The sequence below is a fragment of the Eptatretus burgeri genome, chromosome 11 (genome assembly GCF_056783735.1).
Source record: "Eptatretus burgeri isolate ZD-2024b chromosome 11, Ebu_testis_v1, whole genome shotgun sequence".
NCBI classification, from domain to species: Eukaryota; Metazoa; Chordata; class Myxini; order Myxiniformes; family Myxinidae; genus Eptatretus; species Eptatretus burgeri.
In genome coordinates, this window is record NC_140971.1 from 19,457,615 (window position 1) to 19,481,465 (window position 23,851).

Here is a 23,851-nt window from a genome sequence, read left to right on the forward strand (position 1 = left end):
ACAGCCCTCGGAAACGTTCAAAGCATTTATGGAAGACTTGGTAATAAAGGACCCAGGGCTCAGGCACTGTGGGCCAGGTATATTAATTTGCAGCCAGGTAGGAAAAACAAAAATGGGGGATGAACCAGTGTGACCACTCCTCATTTTCATAAATGCCAAGGTGAGCCAATGAAAAAAAGCCAAGAATTCATAAGGTTTCAGAAAAGTGATGATAATAGAAAACATACAGAAAACCAAGACGTCAAGGTGAACAACGAATAGCCAAGATCTTGTGAAAAAAATCCAAGAATTCATAAGGTTTCAGAAAAGCGATGATAATAGAAAACCTATAGAAAACCTATATGCAAGAAAACCTATAGAAAACCAAGACATCAAGGTGAACAACGAATAGCCAAGATCTTGTGAAAAAAATCCAAGAATTCATAAGGTTTCAGAAAAGCGATGATAATAGAAAACCTATAGAAAACCAAGACGTCAAGTTGAACAACGAATAGCCAAGATCTTGTGAAAAAAATCCAAGAATTCATAAGGTTTCAGAAAAGCAATGATAATAGAAAACCTATAGAAAACCAAGACGTCAAGTTGAACAACGAATAGCCAAGATCTTGTGAAAAAAATCCAAGAATTCATAAGGTTTCAGAAAAGCAATGATAATAGAAAACCTATATGCCAAGAAAACCTATAGAAAACCAAGACGTCAAGTTGAACAACGAATAGCCAAGATCTTGTGAAAAAAGCCAAGAATTCATAAGGTTTCAGAAAAATGATGATAATAGAAAACCTATAGAAAACCAAGACGTCAAGTTGAACAACGAATAGCCAAGATCTTGTGAAAAATGCCAAGAATTCATAAGGTTTCAGAAAAGCGATGATAATAGAAAACCTATAGAAAACCAAGACGTCAAGTTGAACAACGAATAGCCAAGATCTTGTGAAAAATGCCAAGAATTCTTAAGGTTTCAGAAAAATGATGATAATAGAAAACCTCTATGCCAAGAAAACCTATAGAAAACTGAAATGCCAAGAAAACCTATAGAAAACCTATATGCCAAGAAAACCTATAGAAAACCAAGACGTCAAGGTGAACAACGAATAGCCAAGATCTTGTGAAAAAAATCCAAGAATTCATAAGGTTTCAGAAAAGCAATGATAATAGAAAACCGATATGCCAAGAAAACCTATAGAAAACCAAGACGTCAAGTTGAACAACGAATAGCCAAGATATTGTGAAAAATGCCAAGAATTCATAAGGTTTCAGAAAAGCGATGATAATAGAAAACCTATAGAAAACCAAGACGTCAAGTTGAACAACGAATAGCCAAGATCTTGTGAAAAAAAAATCCAAGAATTCATAAGGTTTCAGAAAAGCGATGATAATAGAAAACCTATAGAAAACCAAGACGTCAAGTTGAACAACGAATAGCCAAGATCTTGTGAAAAATGCCAAGAATTCATAAGGTTTCAGAAAAATGATAATAGAAAACCTCTATGCCAAGAAAACTTATAGAAAACCGAAATGCCAAGAAAACCTATAGAAAACTTATATGCCAAGAAAACCTATAGAAAACCAAGACGTCAAGGTGAACAACGAATAGCCAAGATCTTGTGAAAAATGCCAAGAATTCATAAGGTTTCAGAAAAATGATAATAGAAAACCTCTATGCCAAGAAAACTTATAGAAAACCGAAATGCCAAGAAAACCTATAGAAAACTTATATGCCAAGAAAACCTATAGAAAACCGAAATGCCAAGAAAACCTATAGAAAACCTATATGCCAAGAAAACCTATAGAAAACCAAGACGTCAAGGTGAACAACGAATAGCCAAGATCTTGTGAAAAAAATCCAAGGAGTGGTCACACTGGGATGAACTGGAATCTTTGTCGGGGCTTTCACCGTATTTACTTTTGCGTCCGATGGCTACGAACACGCAAACTAACTGGACGTCGGTCGACCGGTCGACGTAGACCGTTTATTGGCAGACGCGGTCTTTGCAGGAGCTGCGGTCAATTTTTGCGACGTTCAAGGCCCTCCAACGACCGTCGGCAAACGTACCTATTCAAGTCGCAAACGTCCCAGGGCCTATTAGCAGCACGACTTGAGAACTTCCACATCAAAGGATGTTACAAGTCCCTGCGACACAGTTCAAAAATCCTGAAAAAGGGGTGATGCTCCATTCATTCTCTCAAGGGTGATGCACCAAGGTGACTTGTGGGTAATTGGCAAAAATGTGCCGAGACAAGCACCAGCCACTTGCAAAGAATTCATCTCTGGCTAGAAAGGGGGGTCCTCCGTGAAAATCCCAGCGAAAAGGTCGTTTATTCTTTATAGATCAGGAGGCTGTTGGAGCATGTGATCCCGAATCCAGGCTCTGCGCGATATTGATCATGCGAGACACTTAATCACTGCGGCTCTTAAATTATGCACACAAAAGGATCTCTCCGAGATTGACCATTAGTACACTCCCTGCAGGGACTGGGGGAGCTCGCGCTTCTGGAAGCCGCACAAATGTTATTAACCCCGTTAAGCTGATAAACCGGACGAGGGACACCCCCCCCCCCCCCGATAATCATGGAAATTAAAACCCTTTTGTTTTGCTTCTTCATCATCACACTTTCAATATAACACTGCAGGTGCAATTAACCGGTAAATGGAAACCGATTGGTTAAGCTATTTCCATACTGACCATTCCACACCACCATGTTGTGGTCACGTGGTGTGTGTGTGTGTGTGTGTGTGTGTGTGTGTGTGTGTGTGTGTGTGTGTGTGTGTGTGTGTGTGTGTGTGTGTGTGTGTGTGTGTGTGTGTGTGTGTGTGTGTGTGTGTGTGTGTGTGTGATTTTTACTTCGATGTACCTCGAACTGTTGGACGGAATGAGTTGAAACCTGATGGTTGAACTCGGGGTGCCCGGGAAGGTTTCATATTCGAAGCCACGAGGGTTCAGGGTGGGAGAAGGATCCCAATTGTCTCGATGTCAATGTGGATCGTCCAACTCAGCCACTGCTGAGTATGAGTGTTACAATTTACAAATGAACCGGTCCCTAATTCTCGGGGAGTTAACCAGTCCGGAAGGACTGCTACCTGTACAGGTGGACATCGCTCGTCATTGTAATTATAGTGTTTGTCATATTGGTGTCTTCGCTCTTCCACGTCTATTCAACGTGCTGTCCCTCCCTCCCCCAATATCTGGGATACTTCATATAGTCCTTTCCCATCTCAGGTAAACGTGCCATGTTCCTCCCAGATATCAGGTAAATGTGTCATCCATCCTCCATCTCAGGTAAATGTGCCATCCATCCATGATTTATTCGACCCTCTCAACTGCTCCCCACTTACCTCTGACATTTCCTCCTCTTTTATTCAATATAGAGGTAAATAATGTGCAAGGAAAACTACACACCTGAGGAAGCCAAATGGACCATCGTGTCTGTGCCACATCCATCCACCCCAAACCCAATCCAACCCTAACAACCAACCACTCAATGGGGAAGGGAAAGGTTGACTTGGAAACTTCTCTCCCTTCTTCTCACTCTTGTACGACTCCGACTCTTCGATATCCTTTTCCATTTTAATTAATTATTAGTTAATTAGCACAAACCCAAACTCGCCCACAGCGTCACTCTCGTTCATCCAAAATAAACAGACGTCCCCCTTTCACTGAACAATTACCTTTCCCATATTTTCCATGTTTCTGTTGAACCACGGAGTTCCTGATCCACTCTCCTCGGGATGTAAACGGGAAACTTGTGAACGCACAACACGAATTGGACAAGCATCGGTTCTTCAATCAAGCGGGAAAAGTTTGCTCACATTGAGCGAGACTCTCCGCACGGAATTGGACACGGTGAACGTGCACCGTGCGGGAGGGACGAGCAGCCCGGAGGGACAGGGAGATCTTGACTGGGAGGGACTGGGAGGCACTGGGAGGGACAGGGAGATCTTGACTGGGAGGGACTGGGAGGCACTGGGAGGGACAGGGAGATTCTGACTGGGAGGGACTGGGAGCCGAGAGCTCCAAACACGCGAGGCATCGCGAATCTGCCGCGGGCTGCACAAGCCGGGCCCGCATGGAAACGCAATAAGTTAATTGGCCAATTAGCGGAGATTAAGCGGATGATTTGCACGAGTCCGCGTGCAATGACGGCGCGACGAGGTTCGCGCAAAGAGGGGCGTTCGCTCCGCAACCCGCAACGCGCGTCCGCTCTGTGTGTGCTTTGTTTGATAAACGCGAGTATCCGATGTACAGGTGCACATTGCATTGGGGAAAAGGAGCCCAAGGAACATGTAGGAGGAGGGGAGAAGGAGGGGGGGAGAAGGAGGAGGGGAGAAGGAGGAGGGGAGAAGGAGGAGGGGAGAAGGAGGGGGGAGAAGGAGGTGGGGAGGGAGGGGAGAAGGAGGTGGGGAGGGTGGGGGAGAAGGAGGTGGGGAGGGTGGGGGAGAAGGAGGGGTATAAGGAGGTGGGGGAAGGGGGAGAAGGAGGTTGGGGGAGAAGGAGGAGGTGGGGAGGGAGGGGGAGAAGGAGGGGGAGAAGGAGAAGGAGGTGGGAGGGAGGGGGAGAAGGAGGTGGGAGGGAGGGGGAGAAGGAGGTGGGGGAGGGGGAGAGAAGGAGGTGGGGGGAGAAGGAGGTGGGGGGGAGGGGAGAAGGAGGGGAGAAGGAGGTGGTGGGGGAGGGAGAAGGAGGTGGGGGATAAGGGAGAAGGAGGGTGGGGGAGGGGGAGAAGGAGGGGGGAGAAGGAGAAGGAGGTGGGAGGGTGGGGGAGAAGGAGGTGGGAGGGGGAGAAGGAGGTGGGAGGGGGAGAAGGAGGTGGGGGGGAGGGGGAGAAGGAGGTGGGGGGGGAGGGGGAGAAGAGGAGGTGGGGAGGGTGGGGGAGGGGGGAGAAGGAGGTGGGGGAGGGGGAGAAGGAGGTGGGGAGGGTGGGGGGAGGGGGAGAAGGAGGTGGGGAGGGTGGGGGAGGAGGGGAGAAGGAGGTGGGGGAGGGGGAGAAGGAGGTGGGGAGGGTGGGGGGAGGGGGAGAAGGAGGTGGGGAGGGTGGGGGAGGGGAGAAGGAGGTGGGGGGAGGGGAGAAGGAGGTGGGGGAGGGGGAGAAGGAGGTGCGAGAAGGAGGGTGGGGGAGGGGGAGAAGGAGGTGGGGGAGGGGAGAAGGAGGTGGGGGTAGGGGGAGAAGGAGGTGGGGGGAGGGGGAGAAGGAGGTGGGGGGAGAAGGAGGTGGGGGGGGGGGGAGAAGGAGGTGGGGGGGGAGAAGGAGGTGGGGGAGAAGGAGAAGGAGGTGGGGAGGGTGGGGGAGGGGGAGAAGGAGGTGGGAGGGTGGGGGAGGGGGAGAAGGAGGTGGGGAGGGTGGGGGAGGGGAGAAGGAGGTGGGGGGGAGAAGGAGAAGGAGGTGGGGAGGGTGGGGGGAGGGGGAGAAGGAGGTGGGGAGGGTGGGGGGAGGGGGAGAAGGAGGTGGGGAGGGTGGGGGGAGGGGAGAAGGAGGTGGGGGAGGGAGAAGGAGGTGGGGAGGGGGAGAAGGAGGTGGGGGAGGGGGGGAGAAAGGAGGTGGGGGAGGGGGAGAAGGAGGTGGGGGAGGGGGAGAAGGAGGGTGCGAGAGAAGGAGGTGGGGGGGGGGAGAAGGAGGTGGGGGGAGGGGGAGAAGGAGGTGGGGGTAGGGGAGAGAAGGAGGTGGGGGAGGGGGAGAAGGAGGTGGGGGGAGAAGGAGAAGGAGGTGGGGAGGGTGGGGGAGGGGAGAAGGAGGAGGGTGGGGGAGGGGGGAGAAGGAGGTGGGGGGAGGGGGAGAAGGAGGTGGGGGAGGGGGGAGAAGGAGGTGGGGGGGGAGAAGGAGAAGGAGGTGGGGAGGGTGTGGGGGGAGGGGAGAAGGAGGTGGGGAGGGTGGGGGGAGGGGGAGAAGGAGGTGGGGGGGGGGAGGGGGGAGAAGGAGGAGGTGGGGGAGGGAGAAGGAGGTGGGGAGGGTGGGGGAGGGGAGAAGGAGGTGGGGGAGGGGGAGAAGGAGGTGGGAGGGAGGGGAGGGGGAGAAGGAGGTGGGGAGGGTGGGGGAGGAGAAGAAGGAGGTGGGGGGGGAGAAGGAGAAGGAGGTGGGGAGGGTGGGGGGGGAGGGGAGAAGGAGGTGGGGAGGGGGTGGGGGAGAAGGAGGTGGGGGGGTGGGGGGAGGGGGAGAAGGAGGTGGGGAGGGTGGGGGGAGGGGAGAAGGAGGTGGGGAGGGTGGGGGAGAAGGAGGTGGGGGGAGGGGGAGAAGGAGGTGGGGAGGGTGGGGGGGGGAGGGGAGAAGGAGGTGGGGGGAGGGGGAGAAGGAGGTGGGGGGGAGGGGAGAAGAGGAGGTGGGGAGGGTGGGGGGAGGGGAGAGAAGGAGGTGGGGGAGGGGGGGAGAAGGAGGTGGGGGGAGGGGGAGAAGGAGGTGGGGGGAGGGGAGAAGGAGGTGGGGGGAGGGGGAGAAGGAGGTGGGGAGGGGTGGGGAGGGGGAGAAGGAGGTGGGAGAAGGAGGTGGGAGAAGGAGGTGGGGGAGGGGAGAAGGAGGTGGGGGGAGGAGGGAGAAGGAGGTGGGGGGGAGGGGGAGAAGGAGGTGGGGAGGGGAGAAGGAGGTGGGGGAGAAGGAGAAGGAGGTGGGGAGGGTGGGGGAGGGGGGGAGAAGGAGGTGGGGAGGGTGGGGGAGGGGGAGAAGGAGGTGGGGAGGGGGGAGAAGGAGGTGGGGGAGGGGGAGAAGGAGGTGGGGAGGGTGGGGGGAGGGGAGAAGGAGGTGGGGGGGGAGGGGGAGAAGGAGGTGGGGGAGGAGGGAGAAGGAGGTGGGGAGGGTGGGGGGAGGAGGGGAGAAGGAGGTGGGGGGGGAGAAGGAGGTGGGGGGGAGGGGAGAAGGAGGTGGGGGGAGGGGGAGAAGGAGGTGGGGAGGGTGGGGGGGGGAGGGAGAAGGAGGTGGGGGAGGGGGGGAGAAGGAGGTGGGGGGAGGGGAGAAGGAGGTGGGGAGTGTGGGGGAGGGGGGAGAAGGAGGTGGGGGGAGGGGGAGAAGGAGGTGGGGGAGGGGGAGAAGGAGGTGGGGGGAGGGGGAGAAGGAGGTGGGGGGGGGAGTGGGAGAAGGAGGTGGGGGAGGGGGAGAAGGAGGTGGGGGGGGGGGAGAAGGAGAAGGAGGTGGGGAGAGGGTGGGGGAGGGGGAGAAGGAGGTGGGGAGGGTGGGGGAGGGGGGAGAAGGAGGTGGGGGAGGGGGAGAAGGAGGTGGGGGAGGGGGAGAAGGAGGTGGGGAGGGTGGGGGGAGGGGAGAGAAGGAGGTGGGGGGGGGAGGGGAGAAGGAGGTGGGGGAGGGGGAGAAGGAGGTGGGGGGAGGGGGAGAAGGAGGTGGGGAGGGTGGGGGGAGGGGGAGAAGGAGGTGGGGAGGGTGGGGGGAGGGGGAGAAGGAGGTGGGGGAGGGGGAGAAGGAGGTGGGGGAGGGGAGAAGGAGGTGGGGAGGGTGGGGGAGGGGGAGAAGGAGGTGGGGGGAGGGGGAGAAGGAGGTGGGGGGAGGGGGAGAAGGAGGTGGGGAGTGTGGGGGAGGGGAGAAGGAGGTGGGGGGAGGGGGAGAAGGAGGTGGGGGGGAGGGGAGAAGGAGGTGGGGGGAGTGGGAGAAGGAGGTGGGGGGAGGGGGAGAAGTAGGGGAGAAGGAGGTGGGGGAGGGGGGAGAAGGAGGTGGAGGGAGGGGGAGAAGGAGGTGGAGGGAGGGGAGAAGGAGGTGGGGAGGGAGGGAGAAGGAGGTGGGGAGGGAGGGGAGAAGGAGGTGGGGGGGGGGAGAAGGAGGTGGGGAGGGGAGGAGGGGGGGGAGAAGGATGTGGGGAGGGAGGGGGAGAAGGATGTGGGGAGGGAGGGGGAGAAAGGTTGTGGGGAGGGAGGGAGAAGGAGGTGGGGAGGGAGGGGAGAAGGATGTGGGGAGGGAGGGGGAGAAGGGGGTGGGGAGGGAGGGGAGAAGGAGGTGGGGAGGGAGGGGAGAAGGATGTGGGGAGGGAGGGGAGAAGGGGGTGGGGAGGGAGGGGGAGAAGGAGGTAGGGAGGGGGAGGGAGAGAAGGAGGGGAGGAGGGGAGAAGGAGGTGGGGAGGGAGGGGGAGAAGGATGTGGGGAGGGAGGGAGAAGGAGGTGGGGAGGGAGGGGAGAAGGAGGGAGGGGAGAAAGGGGGTGGGGAGGGAGGGGGAGAAGGAGGTGGGGAGGGAGGGGAGAAGGATGTGGGGAGGGAGGGGAGAGAAGGAGGTGGGGAGGGAGGGGGGAGAAGGATGTGGGGAGGGAGGGGGGAGAAGGAGGTGGGGAGGGAGGGGAGAAGGAGGTGGGGAGGGAGGGGGGAGAAGGAGGTGGGGAGGGAGGGGGGAGAAGGATGTGGGAGGGAGGGGGAGAAGGAGGTGGGGAGGGAGAGGGGAGAAGGAGGTGGGGAGGGTGGGGGAGAAGGAGGTGGGGAGGGTGGGGGGAGAAGGAGGGAGGGGTATAAGGAGGTGGGGGAAGGGGGAGAAGGAGGGAGAAGGAGGAGGTGGGGAGGGAGGGGGAGAAGGAGGGGGAGAAGGAGAAGGAGGTGGGAGGGAGGGGGAGAAGGAGGTGGGAGGGAGGGGGAGAAGGAGGTGGGGGAGGGGGGGGAGAAGGAGGTGGGGGAGAAGGAGGTGGGGGAGGGGGAGAAGGAGGGGGAGAAGGAGGTGGGAGAAGGAGGTGGGGGGATAAGGGAGAAGGAGGTGGGGGAGGGGGAGAAGGAGGGGGGAGAAGGAGAAGGAGGTGGGAGGGTGGGTGGGGGGAGAAGGAGGTGGGAGGGGGAGAAGGAGGTGGGGGGAGGGGAGAAGGAGGTGGGGGAGGGGGAGAAGGAGGTGGGGGAGGGGAGAAGGAGGTGGGGGAGGGGAGAAGGAGGTGGGGGAGGGGGAGAAGGAGGTGGGGGAGGGGAGAAGGAGGTGGGGGGAGGGGAGAAGGAGAAGGAGGGGGAGAAGGAGGTGGGGGGAGGGGGAGAAGGAGGTGTGGAGGGAGGGGGAGAAGGAGGTGTGGAGGGAGGGGAGAAGGAGGTGGGGAGGGAGGGGAGAGAAGGAGGTGGGGAGGGAGGGGGAGAAGGAGGTGGGGAGGGAGGGGGAGAAGGAGGTGGGGGAGAAGGAGGTGGGGGGAGTGTGGGGGAGGGGAGGAGAAGGAGTGTGGAGGGGAGTGGGGGGGAGGGGAGGAGAAGGAGTGGGAGGATAGAGTGGATATTTTAAATGATGTTCGATCAATATTCACTTGAATAAGCCTTTTTCTCTTGACGTTCATTACGAGCTGTTTTCCCACCCTGGTACAGGTGAGTGAACGACGTGTATTTGAAGTGGAGTTCACCTGCTTTGCTGAGAGCAAACATTGTATCATATGAAGTTGGTAGTGTGTGTGTGTGTGTGTGTGTGTGTGTGTGTGTGTGTGTGTGTGTGTGTGTGTGTGTGTGTGTGTGTGTGTGTGTGTGTGTGTGTGTGTGGGTGTGTGTGTGTGTGTGTGTGTGTGTGTGTGTGTGTGTGTGTGTGTGTGTGTGTGTGTGTGTGTGTGTGTGTGTGTGTGTGTGTGTGTGTGTGTGTGTGTGTGTGTGTGTGTGTGTGTGTGTGTGTGTGTGTGTGTGTGTACTCGCGGAGTGTGTTTACACATTGCGTAAGCATACGAACCCTGCTTCCCCATTGTCTCGGGTTGCTCACCTGCATTTGATCTTTCATTTATTTATTTTCACCTATTTATATTTTCATTTACTGATGCTTTTCAATGGTTCTGAGATTTCTTCCAGTGTATCGGCTTTGATTTCCTTTGGCATGCAAAATTTCAGCTTTCCAAAATTTCATCACCTGGAAGGTACTGAACTTTAACATCAGTCAGTGATTCAGTGGTTGGAATTATATATATATATATATATATATATATATATATATATATATATATATATATATATATATATATATATATATATATATATATATATATATATATATATATATATATATATATATATATATATATATACTGTTGGATCCCACAGATTCACGGTTACCAAAATGTGACCTGCTTTGACATTCGCGGCCTTGTACGTCATGTATTCCCATTTTTCGTGAACAACAAAAAATCCACAATCTTTTGCCTCTTGCTCTCAGAGTCTTTCATGTGCCTTTTTCTCAGGAGTAGCTTCTGTCTGGCCACTCTACCATAAAGCCGAGATTTATGAAGTGCTGCAGAGACTGTTGTCCTTCCGGCAGGTTCTCACATCTCAGCCAAAGAACTCTGTAGTTCTGTCAGAGTGGTCATTGGGTTCTCAGTCATCTCCCTGATAAAGGTCCTTCTTGCCCAGTTGCTCATTTTGGTCAGACATCCAGCTCTCGGAAGAGTCTGTATAGTTCCATAATCTTTCCATTTCCGAATGATGAAGCTCACTCTGCCTTTGGGAACTTTCAACACTCTAGAAATTGTTTTAAACTCCTCCCCAGATCGATGCCTACTCATAATTCTATCTCCGAGTTCTACGGACAGTTCCTTGGACTTCATGGTTGAGTTTCTGCTCTGACATGCACCGTCAACTCTGGGACCTTATACAGAAAAATGTGTTTCTTTCTAAATCTTGTCCAATAAATTGAATTGGGCACAGGTGGAGTCCAATCAAGTTGTGGAGACATCTCAAGGATGATGAAAGGAAATTGGATGCACCTGAGCTCAATTGGAGTGTCATAGCAAAGGGATTGAACACTTATTGATGCAAGACATTTCGGATTTTCATTTTTAATTAAGTTGTGAAAATTTCTGAAAACGTTTTCACTTTGTCATTATGGGGTATTTTGTGTAGATTGTTGACAAAAAATGAATGTTTAATCAATTTTTTTATTTAGGCTGTAGCACAACCATCCATCCATTGGGACCATACTCTGTGCAGAGCGTTGTTGCTGCTTAAGCAGTCTCCTTGGCTATTGGGCACAATCCTGGATGGGTCACCACTCCGACACAGGATACCAGCAAGCTGGCACTCATTTTGCCGACCTCAGAAGGATGACAGGCAGTCAACCCCACCTGGGGTTAATTCAACAGCCAAGTGGGATTTGAACTCAGGGCTCCAAGATCCCAAGCCCACCACCCCAACCATTAAATCAACACCAGGCATATGTAACAACAAAATGTGACAATACATAAGGGGTGTGAATACTTTCTGAATGTACTGTATACTGTACATACATACCAAGAGAACTCCAAGGGAGTGCGTGAGTGAAAATTGTGTGTTTGTTGAATTAAAACACCACTTTGGAAGATAATTAACGGCCTTAATTATATTCTTTATCAGGCGCATCCTCGTACACCTCGCTCTCTCGCGCTGGGGTCTTATTTCGCCATTTTGTTTGGCCTGCTCAACAGTGCCTTGAGTTGGAACAGGCCGCAATGTTTTAATAATGATAAAGCGCTCAAAATGTTTTTTTTTTCCACTTTCCTCGCTCATATCATCGAATAACTCATCTACATAGCTACGAATTGCTGCATCTATCGCTTTTGTAAGTGTAATACTTTTTTAATGAGGACGTGCCACCGTGCAGTGCGGGTGTGGGGAAATCCGTGCATATGTGCGAGTGAAAGGTAGAGGATATCGCCGGTGCACGTGCAGGGTAAGCATGGACCGTGAGGTTGGAGGAACGCGTATGGGGGGGGAGCATGCAAGCAGGCCTTTCCTAGGTAGATAGCATGGATTTTAATTTTAAAATGCTCCTGTCTGGTTTTATGTAGAACATGGCAGTTAAAAATAAAACTTTGCTGTTTGGGAATGTTTTATCGCCACGGAAACACTCTGGTACGATGCCTTCCCTCCCCTTACACTGCCTTCCCTCCCCTCCCCTCACGCCACCTTCCCCTCCCATCACGTCGCCTTCCCCTCCCATCACGACGCCTTCCCCTCCCCTCACGCCACCTTCCCCTCCACTCACGCCACCTTCCCTTCCACTCACGCCGCCTTCCCTTCCACTCACGCCACCTTCCCTTCCACTCGCGTCGCCTTCCCCTCCACTCACGCCACCGTCCCCTCCACTCGCGCCTCCTTCCCTTCCACTCACGCCGCCTTCCCTTCCCATCATGTGGCCTCAGCTTCCCCTCACACGGCCTTCCCTTCCCCTCATGCTGCCTCCCTCGTTCCCTCTCCCCACCCTTACAATCTGGAGTGATTAATGGTTTGCGGGCGGGCACAATTATGATAATTAATGTCATTCTCCAACCTCAGACGAATGTCGTGACATCACTGTCACAATGCATGTACTGTCTGCGGCTCCCAGAAAAGCTATCTCGCAGCTCTATTTACCAAGATGGAATTTCAGATGCTGTCACAAGTGCATGGAAAATTCAGTTACCAACTGGTTTTGCCCTCCTTGGGGCATCATCAGGGCAACATAGCAAGCTTTCATACACCTGTAACTGAAAAGCTTTCGGTTATAAACTAGACACTGTTTGACTCCAAATGATAAACACATGAAACATGTAAGGCTCAAGTAGGAGTTTGTCCAAGTTTCATGTCAGACGAGACAGGGCATTAGCAAATAATGAACAAATCAATGCCATCTATTGGATTTTAACCTCGGTGTCTCAGAATCAGGTACTAAGTATACCAACCAGGTTAATCCAAAAGGAAAGACGACGTTGGAAAATAGAGACACTTGCAAGGTATTTAGCCTGCTGATCATTGCATCATTAGAAAGGAGCTTTCGATGATAGTTGAGCTCAAGACAAACTTGTTTACATTGTTTTTGAGGGAAGGATAAGTGAAGTAGAGAATTAAAATTGGATTGTTTCTCTGCTCATCTGCATAACCAGTCACAAATTTTTTTTTTTTTTTTAAATGGGGAATCTTCAAAAAGAAAAGAAAAGAGAAGACTCTTTAGTAATTAATGCACAGCAAGAAGCAACCAGATGCAAGCTAATCGGGGTCAGAGAAGCATTGTGTTGAGCAAACAGAAGGCTTTTAAAGAAGATGAGAATTCTTAGTCTGAGATTGATTGGGATTGATGAGAGTACGCCAAAGCGAGTGAAAAAGATTGTATATGACAAGTGAATGATCCTTATGAAGAGAGAATTGGAAGGGTTATTGAAGATAATCACAAGTCCATTCCACGGGAAATTTATTTTGCTGATTATCTTACAAAGAATCTTGATGAGACAAATGGCCTTTCATGACAAATATATCATTCAATCAATGCGCATTGAAACTTTTTGTAGTTGTTTTCATAAACAGTTAAAAAAACAAAAAACAACTTTACCTCTGTTAAAAAGATTCACACTAAAGTATTGTTTCATGGAAGGTGGGGAGGGGGATCCATAGCTCGATTGTTGTAAGAGCAGTATGGACCGTGTGTTTTGAGTAGGTTACATTGTCATGCATCAGGGATCTGTCAGAGTAAAGCATCTTGTTACACGTGACACTGAGGAGTCAGCGTATGCATTTGATGGCAGTATAGCCAGGAGAAGATTGTATGGGAAATCCCTCTTGTTAGTGGGTGGGGCCAGGTGAGGACTTTCAGCAACAAGGCACAACGGAAGTGCTTCAACCTTCAAAAGGACTGATCATGATCTGTCTGGCCGGTACACTACAAGCCATGGTGGCGAGACGTGCAGTGGGGCCCAGAAGAGAAGATGGACTTGTTTTTATTGGGGCTGCCTCGTGGGTGGGACGGCCCGGAAAACGGCACCTCTCCCAAGCAGCTGGCAGCCAATCACGGGTCCCACCGCAGGCGAAGGCAGTCCAAGGGTACAAGGCTGGGCCAGATGACCCACCATGGAGAAGCTGTGTAGAAAATACAGTCTCCAAGAGGGCTGGGTCTGCACATGTACATGATCAGAGTAAGAGTGGGATCCTTTTTTTTTTAAACAAAAGATTCTCTCATTCTCTCTCTCTCTCTCATGCCTTGTAATCCCTCGCCTCCACTGCATCACTTATGCACTCTTCCTATTCCCGAGCTGCACCATCACCCTGGACACCACTCATTGCCCCATTAGGCTAGTGGCTAAATGAGGTTTTTGGTGGCATACCCCTACCCAAGGTAGAACAAGTCACAACCTATTTTTTCTTGAAGAGGGATGTTTGGGGAGTTAGAAAATCATGGTTGTGAACCTGAGATCATTTCACAACATTTTGAAAATCACGTTTACATATGTACCACTGCGGACTGCAAAAATGGATTTAATCGCCATAGATGTTGGGTCATATTGGCTCATATATTTGTTAATACTGGTTCTACAAACACAAATTTGGTACCAAAATGTGAGGAATGATGACACACACACACACACACACACACACACACACACACACACACACACACACACACACACACACACACACACACACACACACCCACACACACAGACCCACACACACACACACACACACACACACACATATATATATATATATATATATATATATATATATATATATCTGTAAAAACCATTTGTGATGTAACAAAGGCTTTTGTGTGACCTGCAGGCAAAAATAGTGGAATTTTACTCAACAAATCAGCTTCGGGTTTATCAATAAATATCAACTAAACAATTAATTTCTTCATAACTATTTGAGTTGTATTACTACATATTACATCAAAATAACCCTCTATCCTTCTCCTTTTTAGAAATATAACTCGTAAAGATAAATCAGTTTAATTAATAGAGTTATTACCAAAACCATATGTCACCCCCCCCCCCTAAAAGTAACCGACATTTATTAATTTATAATGCATGTATATGCATTAACCAAACAAGAATGATTTTAAATCCAGTTGCAGAAAATCAATTTTGAGCTTGATTGCCTTTTTCTAAAACCACTGATATATACTTATCTTTAATTATTTCATTTCAGATGCTTGTGCTGACAATTGATCTGCAATTATGGATCTGGAACCACCTGTTGTGAAGCATCGTAAAATTGACACTGACCACTGCATCATATGCTTTAAACCCCTCAACCCTAAAAAGCAAGAAGTTGTAAAGAACCCAACATTTAATGGTTTGAGTGCAATCTTCAAAGCAAGTTAAATCAGAAAAGATGACGTTTACGAAAGTATCTGGCCTTTGCAACAACAACAACAAACTGTGTTCTCCAAAACTAAGACAGTGACAACCCTTGTTCATCTGAAAGATGAATACGTTGGATATTTGGTTTCACTGGGTACCACGAGTGCAGAACAGTATAAAACTTGGAAGTTGAAGGAGCGATTAACTTAATATTATGGTGACCAAATAGTCTGTGTAACATTTGATGGCCACACTGACATCATATGCTCTTCTTCTGTGACCTTATGTGATGCCCTGAGAAAAGCCACGATTCTGCAGAGCATGACTGATGAACCAGAATATGAAGACATCCCGTCTGATGTACCATCAGCCACAGATAGTGAAATGCATACTTTGCATGCTGCAGCTGGTATCCTGATGAAGCACATGGCTGACATCGAGCATGTTGGAAATATGTATGCACCTGTCGAGGAAACAGATATTCAGCACTGTGCAGAATTTGTTCCTAATACACTCTACGACTTTATTCAGTGGTGCACCAGTGAGAAATCACACACGAATGTAACCAGCTGTAGTGATGAAGGTGTTATGAAGAACAACCTGAGGACGATCACCATTTGTCACAATATAATATCACAGAGCCATCGAGTGTACTCCACAATAATGCTTGGTTTAGCCTTGCAGGTGCATCATGAATTGGGAAGCAAGCATCTCATTGACATGCTTCATGAATTAGGACACCGTGTGTCCTATGATGAGGTGAGACGTTTCCTCACGTCTGTAGCTGTTGATCAAACTCCCTCGGAGGATATTTACATCCCCAAAGTTCTTCAAAACCTTCGCTGCACCGACGATGACTGTAGGCAGAGCAGAACATGTCATTGTATCTGTGCAGGACTGACCTGCACTGAATTCTGCTCGTGTAGTGCAGACGATTGTCCAAATGTTGATGATTCTGTTGTCTTTGACGACATCACTGATGAAGAGCGTGACTGAACTTTTAAATCTATTACATGTATTACTTCATGTAATACATGTACATAAGTTACAGTGCATGTTATGAATTCATTATCGTCATATGTGAAATAGCTTATATCAACATGATGTCTATAAAAGTCACTTTCACAATTGTGTCAGAATCTTAAGTCAATTCTTCACGTTGCATATCTGCTTCGGGATTTCTATCGGTCAGCATTAGTGGGGCGACGTATGATTTCAGTTATAACTATATCATTTCAGTGACAATTATATCATTAGATATTTTTTCAAAGGGTAAATAAACTTGGATTATGTTGATGTAACAAGTATGACTGCAAGTCCAATATTTTTGAAGTAATTAATGTGTTTGTTGATATTTATTGGTAAACCCGAAGCTGATTTGTTGAGTAAAATTCCACTATTTTTGCCTGTAGGTCACACAAAAGCCTTTGTTACATCAGAAATGGTTTTTACAGATGTACATATATGTATATGTCATCATTCCTCACATTTTGGTACCAAATTTGTGTTTGTAGCACCAGTATTAACAAATATATGAACCAAAATCTGTCGCGATTAAATCCATTTTTGCAGTCTGCAGTGGTACATATTATGTAAACGTGATTTTCAAAATGTTGTGCCATCATCTCAGGTTCACAACTAGGATTTTCTCACTCCCCAAACATCCCTCTTCAAGAAAAAAAATACGTTGTGACTTGTTCTGCCGTGGGTAGGGGTTCCTCAATTTTAGGCCCCTTTTTAATTTGGCCACGAGCCCACATAGGGAAGTCCTCGCCTGCTTACCACATTGTTTCATGAGTGTGGTCTGTGGCACCTAGTAAGGTTAGGATTGTTAATTATTCATCTTTGTGTGTAAGTTTACGTGTTCCGAAATCCATTTTTATGTCTGTTGACTCACGTGGTTTATTCCGATTTGCACATCCCGTGCACTATTCTCCCCGTACTCATAAATGAACCCTTATAAAGGGAAGAAACGCTTTCCTTCCTTTTGCTTCGTGTGCGTGTTACCATCAAATTCGGTTCTTTTGGGTAACCTTGGGGAACGGTAAAGTTGTAGATTAATTTCAATTGAACGCAGTAGATTGAACGAAATCTTTTGGCGGTTTGTGGGATGAATGATCCCGGCGCAGATGGCCCATGTTAGCGGAGGCTGTCTGATATGACAGTGTATCCCATGGTACTGTTTATATGTATATTCTATGTATTCCACAATTTTTCCTCAATGTATTTACAAAGCAGTTCCACCTGCTGGGCAAAATATTTATCATCAGATAAGTCCCTTATGTAGTAACAGGAAGCTTTGTCTAAGCCTCTACTGCTCATATCTCATCATTGTCCGATCAAATTACATTTAAGGCATCACTCTCGTGATAATGAACACTTGCTTTCCATAGTATGTATTGAGTATTTATTATACAGTACAGTGAACAAATGTGCAACTGGACGTGCAACACGTGATGTTACAATTATCCTCACCTGAACAAAGTGTGGTCCTGGAAATTAACCCGCAAGTCACGTATCTCTCAGAATCTGCTCCATGTCTGCACAAGACAGCCATGTCAACATCCTCTATAATTGGCCACCCATGTGGTCTAAATCAGTTTCGGAATGGCAAGGCGTCATTTCATACCAAATGAGTGGGCTCATATTAATTGAGGTGGGTTCAAGTGGGGATAACTCGGACTACTGTCGCTTCCCATTGCTATGTTCATCACAGTGTGTCTCCTTTAGATGGCCTCGGCATGACAGTTAACAGGGAAGCCTAGTTCAGTCAGTGTAAGGATTGTTATCTTGTCACCCTGGCAAAAAGGAACCGATATTCAACATCTCTATCCCTCCAGAATGATCTGAAAAGAGTAATCGACAATCAGATTTTGACTGAGACAGCTTGTAACAAGGTTCACACCACTGGTAGGAGCTCCCAATAACGCCGACACAGCACCATGGACAGTAGCATATGCAGCAGGCAACATAACATCACACCTCGAGGGTGATTCCTTGGTGCTATGTTCTTTTCACTAACGTGTTTAGATTATGTCTGACTTAACTAATGGATGTACTGGAGTCTGGAGTAAAGGTTGTGAGTGATTTGCAAATCCAAGTTTTCAGAAAGCATGGCAGATGTGGTGAGGTCTTCCTTATGGTCAGGGCTTGCATTCAAGCCACCTTAGGAGCTGATTTTTTTTTTCTACACAAATAAATACATAGCATCACTCACACAATATCAAGACTTAAAATCGAATTGAATATGCTCAGAACATCCTTGTGCTCCCCAGATCCGCCAACAGTCTCTTGATCAATTGGAAGTAGGAGTGATCGAAGAGTGGCGCAACATCCCACAGAGGACATGGATCATTTGATTTGGTCGATGAAAAGACATGTACGAGCTAGTATTGGAGTCAACGGTGGGTCCTTCCCAGTCTTGTTGTACAATACCAAGTGTTCACACCTCCCTCCCTTAAAGTGATTCCTCTCCTACTCCTCCTCCCTTAAACCCCACCATCCAATTAAATTTATTCAATTAATGTGGTGTTGCTACGACACACGTGTAATGGGACAAATTGCCTCCTCTCTCCCACGTCAACTACCTTGTACATCCTCGCATACTGATCAGCATAACGTAAAGACTTTTACTGTGTTCTTCGAAACCAGCTCGGTGCATTTCCAAAATTCAAAGCAAAAGTATACCTTTCATTGTTCAGTCCACTGATAGTTTTCTATTTTATTTTATTGTTCCCCAAAAGGAATTGCTCACCATATCTGCCATTTGTTTACATGACATTTTGAATTCTCAGGTGTTCCTTACAATGGGATTATGCTGTAATAGTTACAAGGAAATTATGTGCAGGAGGAGGCTATTCGGCCCATCATGCCTGTGCCACACCAATCGCAGATTTAATTAATCCATCCATACCCCTTCCCTTAATGTGCAGCCTTTTGACTGCTATGCTCTGATTCTTTCAATGCATTCACCCACATTGTTGGTGATGGTCGCTATTCATTTTTTTATTATTTTTATTTTTTGGCAGACATTGCAGAGAACAAGTTGGAGAAGGTTCAGCCGAGCGGACACAGTGAAGCTGTCTCGCTAGATCATTACCTAAGTACCTCTTCTTAAGAGGATTTTGATCTTATTTATTTGCTAAAGATTCAGCATATTTCATCTTGCTAACCAAGCACTGATTGATGTACCGTATTACTTAAACCAATGGATTCATCTGTATTTACAAATCTCAACTTGGCCGCCTGATGATGCTCGGATGAGAATCGTTCAAATTGAAGATTGGCATCCCTCGCTCTCCCCTTCTTTTGGAATTATTTTGCTGTTTCTATGACAAAAGGAATCTTTTGTAAAACCAGCCCATCCTTCCTTGTCAAAGTCACCAACTATTGTGAATTGACATCAAATTGCTTCGATGACGCCATTCCGAAGCGCCGAAACAGTATTCCTGGCGAGTCTATTTCAGGCAATCTTGTTATATTCCATCTGGATATAATACACCTCCGACTGATTGATTTCTTTTTTGTTCATTTGCATTTAGTATGGAACAATTAAAAGTGGGGAAAATAATCAATACGTTAGAAAAATGACCCATTGGTGTCACATTGCACTAAATTAAAGAGATTTCTGTGGGGCAGCATTAAGGGATGCATAAATTAGCAGCAAACAGGGGTTCGTACGCATCACAAGGTTAACACAACAAATTACTTTATCGATTTTATATTGGAACTACTGTTAGACCGACTCTTTTGGAGAACAGCTAAGGACAAACGAGATGTGGAGTACGGTGAGGGGACCAGGGGGTGGGGGGGTAGTGTTATTTAAAGTCTCTTACTCCAAACTTTGCTTTGTAAGCATTGATTTAGATTTTTTTTAGATTTTAAATAAATGATTGTTATGTGAAGATATATATATTTGTTTTTTTTTAGAGAAATTATTGCAAGACTGATTAGCAAAAAGGTGTTGAGCCCCATGAAAACAATTGTCTCAACAATGAAGCAAGATTGCAAACCATTTTGTGATTTAAACCGTTTCTTTCAAAGTTTCCAGCTTATGGACGATTAATTCTTACATTATCTCATCGACCGACCATAAAATGGCATACACGAACCATACAATATTAATCAATGACCCATATAAGCAAGTAAGTGCATGCATGTAACATACATCATACATATTGCATACGTGTGTGTATATATATATATATATATATATATATATATATATATATATATATATATATATATATATATATATATATATATAAAAACTTACCCCGGGGGAGAGGAACATACATGGACATGTAGGTGACCTGAAGATAAGTTATTTCATCAGTCTTTGTATAGATAGTCCTTGGTCCCTTGTCAAAGGGCTGTTTGGAGAGCATGCGTTGGTTAGACTGTATTTGTTGTTCGTCTTTCGGCTGCTCCTGTTGGGGGTCGCCACAGCGGATCATCCGTTATGATCCGCATACTGATTTGGCACAGGTTTTACACCGGATGCCCTTCCTGACACAACCCTGGTCGCCTCTTACGACACGGGGATGAGGATTGGGTTTCGCCATGATTCCGGGCTGCCCTACACCCTCTCATAGCACGGCCCAGTGCAGAGCTCCCGTCCTCAAGCGATCCTCCAACCCAAGCCTCCGAGTAGCCGGATTAGAGGCGCACGCCACTACGCCCGGTATTGGTTAGACTGTATTTGTCCTGTGTAATGTCTCCCCCCCCCCCTTCCCCCTGTGTGTTTCTTTCAATCTTTCCTCCTTCACTCCATCGTTCTGTTCAATCCCTCTATTACTTTCAATCATCCTTCCATTACCCCCATCGGCCCGTTTCACAGTCCACCAATAAGCTCCCCTCCATCAAACATCCTTTCAACGGTCCCTCATTCACCTCATCGGTCTTGCATTCAATTCCACGCCCGCGTTCGGTTGTCCCTCGGTCGTGCGGAGTTTCTTTCCGTGTTCCCTCCATCAGTGTATTGCTTGGTAACCCATTGGCTGCGGACCAATGGGAGGGGGAAAAGGCTTGTGGGAGGACGAGGAAGAAAGCTGAAGTTAAGAAGAAGAAGCAGAAAGGCGAAGAGAAGCACTCGTGATGAGCTTGCATGAGAAGGGAGGAAGAGCTGTCGTTTTTCTAATGTACACATGGGGCTCTGAGCAGATGGCTCAGAAAGAAGAAAGGAAAGAAGCAGAAAGCTGAGGGAAGCAGAAAGGGGGGGGGAGGGAGAACGGGACAAGTTTGCATGAGCACTACATTAACAGACTGAGAAGGCTCGTGAGGGAAGGAAAAAAATCCTGTGATGGTAAAGAAAGGAAAGTTTCACATCGGTCAAAGATCAACAACTTAGGTGAGATTTCTAAAATCCTCAATTTTCATCTGATTGACTTCAAATTTGAAGACCACTTGCATGTCAGCTTACTGAATTCAACGACCAATTATTTTTGAGGTCAGCACATGCCAAAAGGTCAACAACTTAGGATCACTTTCTAAAATCCTTAATTTGCATATGATTGACTTGAAATTTGATGAATTCAACCACCAGTTAATTTTAAGGTCAAAAGATCAATACAGGCCTAATTTCTAAAATTGATAGGGCCAAAAACTACATCTATATATATATATATATATATATATATATATATATATATATATATATATATATATATATATATATATATATATATCTCAAAAAGTTGTGCAGGAGTTGTGACAAAACAAGGTGGATGAGTTGGTTAAGTGACAAGAACAAACGGATTGGATTTTGGTTCGGATCCAGCCCATCAGTGGGATACAAAACGTGAACTGTTCCACTTGGCAAAGGTATGCGCACTCCCGAGTGCCGTTCCACTTTGTGCTGTTTTGCCAAGTTGTCGCTCTGTGAGTGATTTTACATTTGTTTGTTTGTTGGGTTGTTACTTGGTGAAATTTGTTTTTTTTACCAAGTATGTTGGTCTGTCACGTTTTTATGTCTGTCGGTCTGTTTGTCACACGATTTGTGGCTCCAGTTTTCAAGCGATTGTTCTGAAATTTTTGTGTATGTCGTTGACCGGCCAAGGACAGCAATGCTTGATTTTGGTGAAGATCTGAATGCGGATCTGGATCTGAGAATTTTTTAAGTGATTCTTCACCATTAAGAGAAATGCCAAAAATTACATTTTGCAAAATATCTCAAAAGATTATGGATGGATTTGAACGAAACTTGGTGGACAGGTTGAGTTTGTGACAAAGATGAATCAATTAAATTTTGGTGAAGATCCGAATCTGAGAATTTTAAAAGTGATTCTTCACCATTGAGAGATGGGGCTAAAAACGACATTGCATGTTATCTCAAAAAGTTGTGGACGGAATCGGATTAGACTTGGTGGACATGTTGGGTGTGTGACACGGACTAACTGATTCGATTTTTGTGAAGATCCCAATCCAGATCCGGATCCGATCATTTTTTAAGTGATTCTTCACCATTGAGACAGAGGGCCAAAAACGATATTGCATGTTATCTCAAAAAGTTGTGGACGGATTCGGATTAGACTTGGTGGACATGTTGGGTGTGTGACACGGACTAACTGATTCGATTTTTGTGAAGATCCCAATCCAGATCCAGATCCGATCATTTTTTTTAAGTGATTCTTCACCATTGAGACAGAGGGCCAAAAACGATATTGCATGTTATCTCAAAAAGTTGTGGACGGATTCGGATGAAACTTTGTGGACAAGTTTGGTGTTCGAAAAGGACGAATTGATTCAATTTTGGTGAAGATCTGAAGCCAGATACGAGAATTTTTTTGAGTGATTCTTCATCATTGAGAGATGGGGCTAAAATCTGTGTATAGTATGACATCTCAAAAAGTTGTGGACGAGTGATGACAAAAGTAGGTGGATGAGTTGGTTCGGTGACGAGAACAAGCGGATTCGATTTTGGTTCTGGTCTAGATTCAGATCTGGCCGATTAGCGAAATACAAAATATGAACTGTTCATCTTGGCCAGAGGTCTGTGCTCTACCGAGTGCCATTCGTTTCACCAAGTGTCACTCTAAGAGTGATTTTTTCATGTTACTTGGCAAAAAAAATAAATTAAATTACCTCCGTTTCTTTGTTACTTGGCAAAAAAAATTTAAATAAATTTTATTGACTAAGTTCCCATCATGTGCTGCCTTTTTGGCTGCTGGTTGCATCATTGGTTAGCGGTGTGGCTATGCTGCTGATGCAGTGCCCCTATTTCCAGTATACTGGTGCTCATTTCACCAACCCCAGAAGGATGACAGGCTGAATCAACCCCCTGATGTTAATTCAGTGGAAATGGAGCTTGACACTCAGGATCCTCGGACCCCAAGCCACCACCCTAACCGCTAATCCAACACCAGGCTTATTGACGAAGTGAGTTGCACCTTAAAACTCCTTAGATAAGTGGGGTAGATTAATTTTTAATTTAAACAACTGATTACATACAGGTGAAACCAATTACATTTATTTTGTAACCTTTCAAACAACTAATTTGCTCCTGAAGTGATTTAGGGTGAATTCAGCAAAGGGTTTGAATACTTCTGAAACTGAGCATCGTCTGATTTTCTCTGTTAACTTAACTTTTTCACATTTTATCTGCATTTTTTTTTTTTAGCTTTATCACTTTGGCGTCGTTTGTGCAGACACTGTATTACATTTTATTTCAAAGGATCATGAAATAAGCTCAAGTGGCATCAAAATGTGAAAACATTGGAGAGGGGTGAATACTTTTGCATGCCACTGTATATATTACATTTAACTAGCAGGATATAGTCCATTGCATGAGACCCCAAAATTCTTACTTCGTTGACTGCCCCACCTCCACCCCTCACCCCCTGTTTAGCTCACTTTCTTGGCAAGTAAAAACTTAGTTTCAAAATTTATGAAAATATGTCTACTTTTCATTTTT

At 47.3% G+C, this 23,851-nt stretch overlaps 1 long non-coding RNA gene across 2 annotated transcripts in view; it reads left to right on the plus strand.

The window, feature by feature from the left end:
- Positions 1-23,851, plus strand: part of LOC147016609 (uncharacterized) — a 114,605-nt gene that overhangs the window by 72,094 nt on the left and 18,660 nt on the right. For both annotated transcript variants that reach the window (XR_015049112.1, XR_015049113.1), the window contains exons 3-4: positions 18,216-18,344; positions 18,969-19,043. This is a non-coding gene — a long non-coding RNA (uncharacterized LOC147016609). The remainder of the gene's footprint in view (positions 1-18,215; positions 18,345-18,968; positions 19,044-23,851) is intronic.